Below are 11,788 nucleotides of genomic sequence, written 5' to 3'. Positions count from 1 at the left end.
TCACTCCAAACCCCCTCCAAGTATTACCCTCGTCTGGTCTGTCGGACTGGCTTTTGTTACGGACTTTGCAGTTGAACTTGAGACATCTTGTAAACAATAAGTAGTCTGGCCCCTGTCTGGACAAAAGTGGCCAGTGGGATCAAGCAACATTGGGAGAGAAGAAAAGGTTTTACGCGGAAGGCCCCCAACGACGCGTGGAGAAAAGTCTGTGCACAGTCAGCGTTGACCTTACCGAAACAAGAATGCGGTTCCTTTACAGTTATGAGAGTGGGACAAGGTGGAGTTTATAGCATTACCGCAATTATGAGGCGTCAAGGTTGCTTTAAAAAGTCATATATGTTTTTTATTGTACTTTGCATTTTTTATTTTTTAATTATATGTAAAATAGACAAAACAATGCATATGTAAATAGAAAAAAAAATGTTCATATGCAAATTATAAAGGAATTATTTTATATTTTTCCTGAACAAATAAAAAAATACGCGTTTATTATACTACCCTAACAAACAATAAGGATACTATGCGAAATGTACCATATTTTATGGGTGTGGTTTTTCAATTGCACTAATATGTTGAAACACGCAATGTATATGACGTCATCGTCAGTTCTTTGATTTTTATTTATCAAGCACTGACCTTAGAGAACTGTTTACAAGCATCTCTTTATATTCCCTATGCATTAAAATAGCTGAGCGCACATTCAGCCAATTATGGTTAAGAGCATTTTAAATATATTGTCTTAACCAACAATTCAACAACAGTTCAAAAATCTTGTGATGCCACTTGACAGCCAAACGTAATAATAATAATAATAATAATAATAATAATAATAATAATAATAATAATAATAATAACTATTATTATTATTATTTGTGTGTGTGTGTGTGTGTGTGTGTGTTTCGTTATTCCCTGGCGGTCGTGGTCAGTGCACTGTGTATTTAATTTACACTACATTACAGCTGTTTTAAATTTCATATAGTCTGTTAATATGAGCTGTAGTATGACGGATATGAAAAGTAGGACGAAAGTCCTTGATATATGCAAAAACCCGTCCGGCTAATGAGAACCCTAGCAGCCAACGACATCAACGATCCAACGACATCAAAATAACTTTAGGGCATTGCAATTAAAAAAAAACATATTGGTATGCAGCACGCAAGTCATGTGTGAAATTTTACAGGGCGCTACATTTACGTTGACCTTATAAAGTTGAATTGTTTTTGGAATTAATTTGACTTCTGTTTTTCATTTCCTGTTTTTAGTAAAGATTGTAAAACTGCTTTGTTGGTATTAAGCCATCACGTTTACACACACACACACACACACACACACACACACACACACACACACACACACAATGTGTAAAAGGTAAATAAAAACAATGGTTTTATTTCCAAATCGAATAAAACCATATTTTAATCAATATAACATTAAAAACATATCTTTAAACTGAGAAAATATACCACTTACCATTTTTTAGAAAAAATGGAGGAAAATAGAGGAAATTCTAAATTTGATGGCTGCAACATGTCTTAAAACAGCTGGAACAAAAAAGAGGTTCTCTGGAATGAAAGCTTACTTTGCTCCAAAATCTCTATCCACCTTTCAGCATTCATGGTCCCTTACCATAGCTGCATCCAATACTAATTTTAGCTCTTGTCTTCTTGTGCACAGAGATTTTTTTTGTACTGTAGATGAGATATTAAAACTTTTTACACGTTTTTCTTGAGGAAACTCTTTCTCAAACTATTCCACAATTTTCAGACAATATTTTAGCAGATTGGTGAAACTTTTTAGTTCTGAGAGACTATGCCTCTCTAAGAGACTCTTTTTATACCCAATTATGTTACTGACCTGTCGCCAAATAACCTAATTAGTTGCATAATATTCATCCAGCTGTTTCTTTCTCTACTTTTTTAAACACATTTTGCCGCCATTGAATTCCAATTTATCTTATTTTTTCTTTAAAACGATACATTTCCCCAGTTTAAACATTTGATATAGTTATTTACATTTTACACAGCATCACAACTTTATATATATATATATATATATACAATTCTGTGAAAAAAGGAATTCTACAAATGTCTGTAAATATTTTAAAATGAAAACATCCGATATATCACATACATCAGTATTTAGGCCCTTTACTCTGCCAGCACTTAGCTGAAGCACCTTTGGCAGCAATTATATCCTCAAGTCTTTTTGGGTATGATGCAACAAGCTTTGTATACCTGGATTGGGGGATTTTCTGCCATTCTTCATGGTAAATCTTCTCAAGCTGGGTGATATTGGATGGGGACCGTTGGTGGACAGCCACTTTCAGGCCTATCCAGAGATGTTCAATAGGGTTCAAGATGGGGCTTTGGCTGGGCCACTCTAGGACATTCACAGAGTTGTCCCTTAGCCACTCCTGTGTTGTCTTGGCTGTGTGCTTAGTTGTTGTCATGTAAGTAGGTGAACCTGTAGCACAGACTAAGGTCCTGAGCATTATGAAACAGTTATATTTATTGAGGATATTTCTGTACTTTGTTCCATTTAGCTTTTCCTCAACCCCCACATCATGATGCTGCCACCATTTGAAATGAGGCCAAACAGTTCAAATCTGATTTCATCAGACCAGAGAATTCAATTAAATTCAATAAATTTTTATTTGTATAGTGCTTTTAACAATGGACATTGTCTCAAAGCAGCTTTACACAGATAATGTGGTGATAAAAAATAAATATGTTCTACACAGTCTAAGGGTCTTTCAGGTGCTTCTTGGCAAGCTCCATGTGGGCTTCCATGGGTCTTGCACTTTGGAGAGACCTCTGTCTAGCCACTCTGCTATACAGCCCAGATTATTGGAGGGTTACAGTGATGCAGTGGTTGTCACTCAGAAACTTTTTTCCATCTCCACATGGAAAAGTCCTGGTTGTGCCTCACTTCTTCCACGTGAGCTTTAAGGAGGGCACTGTGGTCTTGGGAATCTTCAGTGCAGCAGCAATTAAAAATCTAAAAACTAAAAAAGAAACAATAAAATAATAAATAAATAAATAATAATAATAATCTTTATTTTATATAGCATCTCAAAGTGCTTTCTAAGCATGGAAGAAGAAATAAAAATAAAGATAAAAAAAGAATAGTAATAATCATAATACTAAAATTAACAATAAGGAAAACTAAATAAATAAACATCACAGACTACATCACAAAATAAAAAGATCAAATAAAAGCTATCCAGACAAAGTGAGTTTTAAGAACAGATTTAAAAACTCAAAGACTCAGCTTGTCTAATCTCAATGGGGAGAGAGTTCCACAGATTTGGTGGATGTGAGGAAAAAGCCAGATCACCCATAGAGCATAATGGGTAGGAGGAACAACTAAAAGACTGGAATTAGAGAAGAGGAGATCACCCATGGAGTGTAGACAGTTAAAAGCTGTGTCAAATAATGAGGTGCCCTACCATGTAGGGCCTTATAGGTCAGCATAAGAATTTTAAAATCAATCTGTAATCTGACAGGGAGCCAATACAATGACTCCAAAACTGAAGAAATCTGCTCACCAGACCTGGTCTTTGTCAGAATTTTGGACAACCTGTAATTTGTTTTATGTATATTTTGAAACCCCAACAAGAAAAGTATTACAGGAATTGATGTTTAAAAAAAAAAGAAACAGAAATAGATAACATGCATGAAAACATGAGATTTTAACTGTACTCTGAGTCAAATGTTAAATTTATATCAAAAATCACCCCCAACTTTTTTTTTTTTTTTTACTTTGATTGAAACTCAAATACATAGCCTTTTAATTTTAAGGTTTGAAAAATAGATTTATTGGTTTAATGGTGTGAACCCATTAACATTGCTTTTGTCTTATCACTATTTAGACAAAGGAAATTCTGAGAAATCCATATTTTCATCTCAGAAATGCAGTGTTCAAGAAAGCCAGTGGATCCTTTATCACCAGGTTTTGTATAAATGTATATCTGGGTGTTACCTGCATAAAACTGAAACTTAAGACCAACAGATCTCAAAAGCTGACCAAGAGGAAAGATGTACATACTGAAAAGCAATGGAACCTTGTGGAACACTAGATTAAACTGAACCAAGTTTACACCTTTATCCACCTAGGGAAATAAACTGCCTACGATCAGAGGTAGCCTTCCCCAGATGTGGGCCTTGCAACAATCCTGACTCTGAGTTCTTCAGGCAGTTACTTTGACCTCATGGCTTGGTTTCTGCTCTGATATGCATTGTCAGGTGTGTGCCTTCCATTTCATGTCAATTCAACTAGCGATTCCACAGCTACACTCCAGTTAAGGTATAGAAACAATCTCAACAATGATCAAGAGAAATGAGAGGCACCTGAACTCATTTTCAAGTGTACTGAGGGTACAGTGTAGAAATGAAGAGGGTCTGAATACTTTCTGAATGCACTGTATGTACACACACACACACACACACACACACACACACACACACACACACACACACACACCTGTATATACAATTCTTTTATGGACGTATTCAAGCCAAATAAGTTACTACATACTTTGGAACATCTGTGTGAATTTAAATAATAACAGTTGTATTGCAGCAGCTTTACAGACACGCTGTCATCCTGTGGATGAGCTCCAGATGTAACCTGCTGGCTGCTTTTAAAATTGCTATTAAATTAAATTTAAATCTAATGGAATTCCTGTATATAGAGGTCAGATCTACTTCTATATTCTGTCTATTAGAAATATACAATACATTTAATGAATAATATGCTGAAATGCAATCAATACATTGGAAAATGTAGGCACATTATTTGTATGCATGCTGAGCAAGCATTCCTTTTATCTTTTTTCAATGTGACCACCACAAATGCACACATTGTACTTAATTCCAGATACAGTTCAAGCTTTTTCTGCCATATATTTTATATATTTATTTATATTTTTCCTTTCCAATTCTATATAAATAAATTTGGTTTTATGTAAATTCTGTTTTATTTGAAGGGTCAGCAAAAACCACTCGACTGCTGCTACTGCGGTTTTTGCACTGCATTGTGTTTGTTTACATATACTCTCGGTTATAGTTTTTATAGTTCTCTTTGCACAGTACTGTATATTCAGAGTATACAGTAGGTTTACTGGTCGGCGCTATCTTGTGTTGTGTATTTTTCCACACTGCCTTGTGTTTTCTTGTGTTGCCTGTCTGTCTGTCTGTACTGTTTTTCGTCTGCACTGTTTGCACTAGGTTGCACTCGATGCACTTTATGTAGCTTGGTGTTGTGTTGTAGCTCTATGTTGTATAGTGTAGCACCAGGGTTCTGGAGGAACGTTGTCTCATTTTTACTGTGTACTGTGTACCACTGTGTATAGTAGAAATGACAATAAAAGCTTCTTGACTTGACTAAGAAATTTAACATCATATTGTACTGTTGGTTGTGTTTGTAAACAAGTGTATGGTTGTGTGGGTAACCAATAAAGTTTCTCTAAAGCGTTTTAAAATCTATATGAAAACCAGGTATTATTTCATAATTATGTCAATTATTTATGTTATTATAACAGCACAATCTGAACTGGGATGTTTAAACACCACATATGAGTGTGGGGTATATTCTGACAAATACACTAATAAAATACTATATTTTATATATATATATAGGGGTCAGGGTCAGAATGAACCAATTTAAATAGATTATAATAAATAAGATTCGATTAAATATGGGCTTTCAACTGTTGAAATAATGATATGTTTTAATATAAATATAGGTTTTATATATTTTTGATTATCTTTGTACTTTGTTCTTATAATTTGGTGTTGAGTTTCAGTGAGGGGCACACTGCAGTGCTTTTTACCCCTTTTTTTCAAAATGTACTTTATGATCAGTGTGAAGATGATCGAAAAGCTAAATGGATTCAAAATCATACAAGAATTTTTACATTTATTTTGAAACGGTGTTGCACAGACATTTTAATGTTCGCAAATCTCTCTTCTGCCACCTTAAGGTAAAACTGAATAAATTAAAATATAATAAAAAAAACAAAACAACAAACATATATTGAGATATCTACATAATTCCTCCATCAGCATTTTTACATTGCTGCAGTAGTAATTTAGTAACCAATACAATGTGTTAAGAATCTGCAGTCATTCAGAAACACAATTTTTGGTATTTTGCCTTTCACAGATAAAGAAGGTCATATTTTAAAGTGATCTTCCTATCTTAACATGATTAGTCTATCAGTAATGACACCGGCTGGAGGTTTTACAGGAACTCACTTTATTAATCTGTTCTCGATCTGATACCGGGACACCGTGCAGGTGTTATATGCCTTAATTGTTTGTTTCCTGGTTGTAAAGTGTCACTGAAATACACAACAATAAAACAATTTACCCATGTCCAGTGATAAAGTTTGCCTGTAAATTTTGCATAAAACATGTAAGATTTAAAACTATTTTTAAATTATATTTTACTGTTTATTTTATAGTATGTATTAATATTCACGGTGGTAGTGCATCTAGCATAATAAGGCACAATAACCCATGAAGGACACTTTCAAGTAATAAATAAAAAAAACCCAAAAAACTTTTTGAAGTCTTATGTCTGACAAAAATAAATCAGCTCAAGAAATACAATTTAATAATAATAATAATAATAATAATAATAATAATAATAATAATAAAACCCTTCTGAATAGTTTATGCTGTTATAGGTTTTGGCATTAGTAAATAAATACACATATGAAACACATATGAAAATAGCGTCTCTGTCGTTGAAGCAGTGCAACCAAATCTAAGTTTAGGTTAAACTTTCTATCAAATCAGAATTCAGGCATTGTGAGGGTCAAAGGAATATTCCTCGAGACTTCAGAATGAACACTGCGGTAACATGTAGCTTAAATACATTTAGCCGGAAGCTGTTGCTTTAACCAATCATATTTCGAGTTGGTTATAAAGGACCATCCAACAGGCATACAGTCTGTCGGCAGTTGTATGTCCTTTGATTGGACCGTCAGAGAGCGCACAAGTCAGAGGTTGCAAACCACATCTGCAGCAAAAAAGCACAATTTTAAATATACGCGTGTAGACTTAATAGTTATTAATATCATTCCACAATGGCTGAAAGAGTAGTAGAAATTGCATCCAGATATATTTACAGGGCCATGTTTACAGTCAAAACAAACTTTTCAAGAAAAACTGGACATCGAGAGGACACTGTGAGCTTTTTTTTTTAATAAACTATTTATACCTTTGCGTTTTCTATCCTGTAGAATTTTAACAAAAATTCCCAGAAAAACCTTAATGCATGGAAAAATATTTTTTAAACAAAATTCACAGAAAACCCGGGGTAATTTTATGAGGTTAGTCTTGATTCTTCTGCTAGAGATTATTTATATAGCCAGCTATAGCTGCAGTTAAATGAAACTTTGTGAATTGTGTTTATTGGGGTTCTAGCAATAGCATTCATTCTTACTGCATGAGCGCACTTTTATACTGCGTTTCCGTATATTATTGATGGTTTCTGCAGCCACGGACTCATAATAATCGTATTAAGTGTATTCATTCAGGTAGGACACCACTAAAGCCATAGATGTGAAATGCACAGGCCGCCACTGCTGCAATAAGACAATCGGAATTTTTCCCTGCTTGTACTATTGCTTGCCTGCGCACATTCTCCTCCTGCCTTAAGCAACACTGCCATCTTCTGGCAAATTAGAACCCATCACGCTCTCACTCCCAACTCGTCACATATGTACGTTTGTTAAGGATCCCTTGGCCAGGTCACCGTTTGACGCACTTGGGACCCCTTTGGCGTAATTTTTCAACGTGCATGGATTCCCACAGACTTCTGTAGAACTCTGAACCGGAACCTGTGGTGTTGAAATTTGACGTGTTAGGTAAGCAGACTGCAGCTCGTCGTCTGCTGTGTACGGGTCGGGACTACGATAAAGGTATAATAAAAATAATAGATTTCTATAAACTAATTATGACAGGGCTCCTCAAATGGCGCCCCCCGTGTCATTTTTCTAGCTCTTTAACTTATTTTTTATTTAGAAATTCATATACAGTATATATATATATATATATATATATATATATATATATATATATATATATATATATATATATAGTTAATCAGTATAGATGTGAACAATCGTTACATTTACGTAACACAAGTCAGGTCAAGAAGTTGTGTTTAGAACCTTTAGAAGTGCAAGATAGGAGTTTTGGGATGCAGTAAATGACAGCAGACAAAAATATAACTTGCTGCACCAACTCTGTAGTAGGCTAGCTAAGATGCTGTAGCTAATTAAATTCAAGTTTTTTTTCCCACATATAATCATGCAAGGAAATAAAGGAGATTGTATTATATTTAGTTATGGTGTGTTTTAAGTTACCAAAATTACAGTAGCTAACAACACTGTAGCCATTTATAAATGTTCAGATGAGGAACAGTGTTGCCAGATTGGTGTATTTTCCAGTAATTGTTTCAAATCCACACAAAATTATATTGTATATACACAACTTTAACCTCTTCTTCTTCTTCTTCTTCTTCTTCTTCTTCGGCTGCTCCCATTAGGGGTCGCCACAGCAGATCATCCGTCTCCATACCACCCTGTCCTCTACATCCGCCTCTTTTACACCAACTACCTGCATGTCTTCCCTCACCACATCCATGAACCTCCTTCTAGGCCTTCCTCTTTTCCTCCTACCTGGTGGCTCCATCCTCAGCATTCTTTTACCAATATAATTCATGTCCCTCCTCTGCACATGTCCAAACCATCTCAATCTTGCCTCCCTCACCTTGTCACCAAAACATCCTACATGTGCTGTCCCTCTAATAAACTCATTTCTAATCTTGTCCATCCTCGTCACTTCCAACGAAAACCTTAACATCTTCAGCTCTGCCATCTCCAGCTCCGCCTCCTGTCTTTTACTCAATGCCACTGTCTCTAATCCATACAACATCGCAGGTCTCACCACAGTCCTATAAACTTTCCCTTTCATTCTTGCAGATACTCTTCTATCACAAATCACTCCTGTCACTATTCTCCACCCACTCCACCCTGCCTGCACTCTTTTCTTTACTTCTCTAACACACTCTCCATTACTTTGCACTGTTGACCCCAGGTACCGGAACTCCTCCACCTTTTCCAGCTCTTCTCCCTGCAACCGCATCACTCCACTGCCCTCCCTCTCATTCACACACATGTACTCGGTCTTACTCCTACTGACTCTCATTCCCCTTCTCTCCAGCGCATATCTCCACCTCTCCAGGCTCCTCTCAACCTGCTCCCTACTCTCACCACAAATCACAATATCATCCGCAAACATCATAGTCCAGGGAGCCTCCTGTCTGACCTCGTCCGTCAACCTATCCATCACCACTGCAAACAGGAAAGGGCTCAGGGCCGATCCTTGATGCAGTCCAACCTTCACCCTAAACCAGTCTACCGTACCTACTGCACACTTCACTGCCGTCACACCGTCCTCATACATGTCCTGCACCACCCTCACATACTTCTCTGACACACCTGACTTCCGGCACTAAGAGTGCACTGGCTTGTGCATCCATAATGGCTGGGTTATATACACAACTCTAACCAATGATACAAATTAATTAATAACGACAACAATAGTGTGGTGCATCACAACTTTTCTATATAATAAAGCAAATCAAGTGGTCTTTTCTAAAGAAGGTTACGTTGCAACTATGTTGTAAACTATTATCCATGTCTGTCATTTGGCACAACAGAGATATCAAAATTCCACCTATCTAATCCCATTTCATCCCACATTGTATGACTCAAAAACAATCAGAAACTGCCCATTCTGCCCACACTAATCAAGAATAAAATGGTAAAACTGTAAGGAGTTCAATTCTGAATTCTATCTTTATTTTTTTTCTCTTATCAGGTCCTTTAAATTTGCCATCTTCCAACAGTCTCTTTAATTTTACCCCCCCCACACACACACACACACACACACACACACACACAATAGCAAAGGCACTTTTAAGAGCCACTTTCGTCTTTTGAACCTGCTCTCTCTCTCTCTCTCTCTCTCTCTCTCTCTCTCTCTCTCTTTTTTACTGTTTACACCTGTAGTTGTCATATCTGTCCATCTTTCTGTTTCTCTGACCCTTTGTCTGGCCAAAATCCCAATCAGGCAAGCAGAAAAACTTAAGTCTGCTTTGTAAGTCTGTACACTAAACAAAAAATAAAAGAAAGTGGTGTTACTGGATAGCCAGTGGGGGCAGTCTGTAATGAAAAGCAGAATAACTCTTCTTCTTTCGGCTTCTCCCATTAGGGGTCGCTACAGCGGATCATCCGTCTCCATACCCCCGTCCTCTACATCTGCCTCTTTCAAACCAACTACCTGCATGTCTTTCCTCACCACATCCATAAACCTCCTCCTTGACCTTCCTCTTTTCCTCTCTCCTGGCGGCTCCATCTTCAGCAATCTCCTACCGATATACTCCGTGTTCTGCCTCTGCAAATGTCCAAACAATCTCAATCATGCCACCCTTACCTTGTCTTCAAAACGTCCTACATGCGCTGTCTCTCAAACTCATTTCTAATCCTTTCCATTCTCGTTACTCCGAACAAAAACTCAACATCTTCAGCTCTGCTAACTCCAGCTCCACCTCCTGTCTTTCAGTCAATGCCCGCTGTCTCTAAAGCAGAAATGCTGGGGGTATAATTCATTCTTCAGTTGCAGTAAGTTACTTCTTCAATGCAGTAAGTAAAAATACAAATTTTTCATAAGTGTTATTTGATGTGTAACTGAAAGCCTATGTTTGTCAAACTGTGAATATCATAGACTAGTACCAGTATGATGTGGCCTTCATAAACTTATTTAACTTATTTTTAATTTCAAACAAAAAAGACTCTATCTCTAATTTGTGCTAAAGAATAACAATAAGTTGTGTTTTTCTGTCAAATCTTGAACCAGTCATGTTGGCAATGCTAAAAACCTTTTCTTAAGTCAAAAGTTTCTAAAATATGAATCTTTATGAAATGGATTAAGTCTCATTTTCATTTTCACTCCATTAAATGACCTTTAAAATAAAATTGCTTTATACAAACATGGGCTTAACTAATGTTTAGTAACTGCTTTTGTTAATTTCAGGTGTGGAAAGAAGGTTACAAGCCTATTTTATTTATTGACAAACAAGATAAAAAAAACTTCAAATAGGTGGGTTGCACGCATAATTACATAGATTCTGCACCACACCTCCTGTCACAAGAAATTTTTTAGAAAAGATGACAACAGCTTATGAATTTATCTTGACTAAAGCAAGCAATTTATCTTGACCGAACAAGATTTTTGTTCAGAAATAATAATAATTTTTTTAAACACGTATTTTTCTTTGTTAATATGTACAGATATGAAATTAATGTAAACCTGTATTAAACTAACCTCTACAGCACAGCAGCTGGACAATGATATCCCCAGCAGCACAACAACCCCAGTCAGGTGCAGTGCAACAGTTCTAGACTGCATTTTCACTCAACCTTGTTTCTCTTTCTTCCCCGTGTTCTCCAACTTCTCTCTCTCTCTCTTCCTACTACTTTTACAGTTGTTCTTACTCCAAACTCTTCTCCTCATCCACCTTCACTCCACCTTCATCAATTATCTTTATTTTTGTTCTGTGTTCCAATGATATGTGCACTTATGATACTTTGCAGTGGCAAAATTTGGGATGACACGTAAGCCTGCCAGCAAGTTCCAACATTTTTTGAGAGAATTTCTCCACATCCCAACCAGCTTTCAGAAATTCTGAGTGTTTTGTTTTTGTTGTTTTT

At 36.3% G+C, this 11,788-nt stretch overlaps 1 long non-coding RNA gene across 1 annotated transcript; it reads left to right on the top strand.

The window, feature by feature from the left end:
* The first annotated feature begins 7,809 nt into the window (after positions 1–7,809).
* LOC124396352 lies at positions 7,810–11,545 on the top strand. The gene is made up of 4 exons (XR_006927761.1): positions 7,810–7,930; positions 10,641–10,720; positions 11,112–11,177; positions 11,411–11,545. It is a non-coding gene; the product is annotated as an uncharacterized LOC124396352 (long non-coding RNA).
* Positions 11,546–11,788: the final 243 nt, after the last annotated feature.

Source organism: Silurus meridionalis, chromosome 14 (assembly GCF_014805685.1).
Source record: "Silurus meridionalis isolate SWU-2019-XX chromosome 14, ASM1480568v1, whole genome shotgun sequence".
NCBI lineage: Eukaryota > Metazoa > Chordata > Actinopteri > Siluriformes > Siluridae > Silurus > Silurus meridionalis.
Note: the sequence above shows the minus strand (reverse complement) of the source record. Positions and strands in the feature narration are given on the sequence as shown.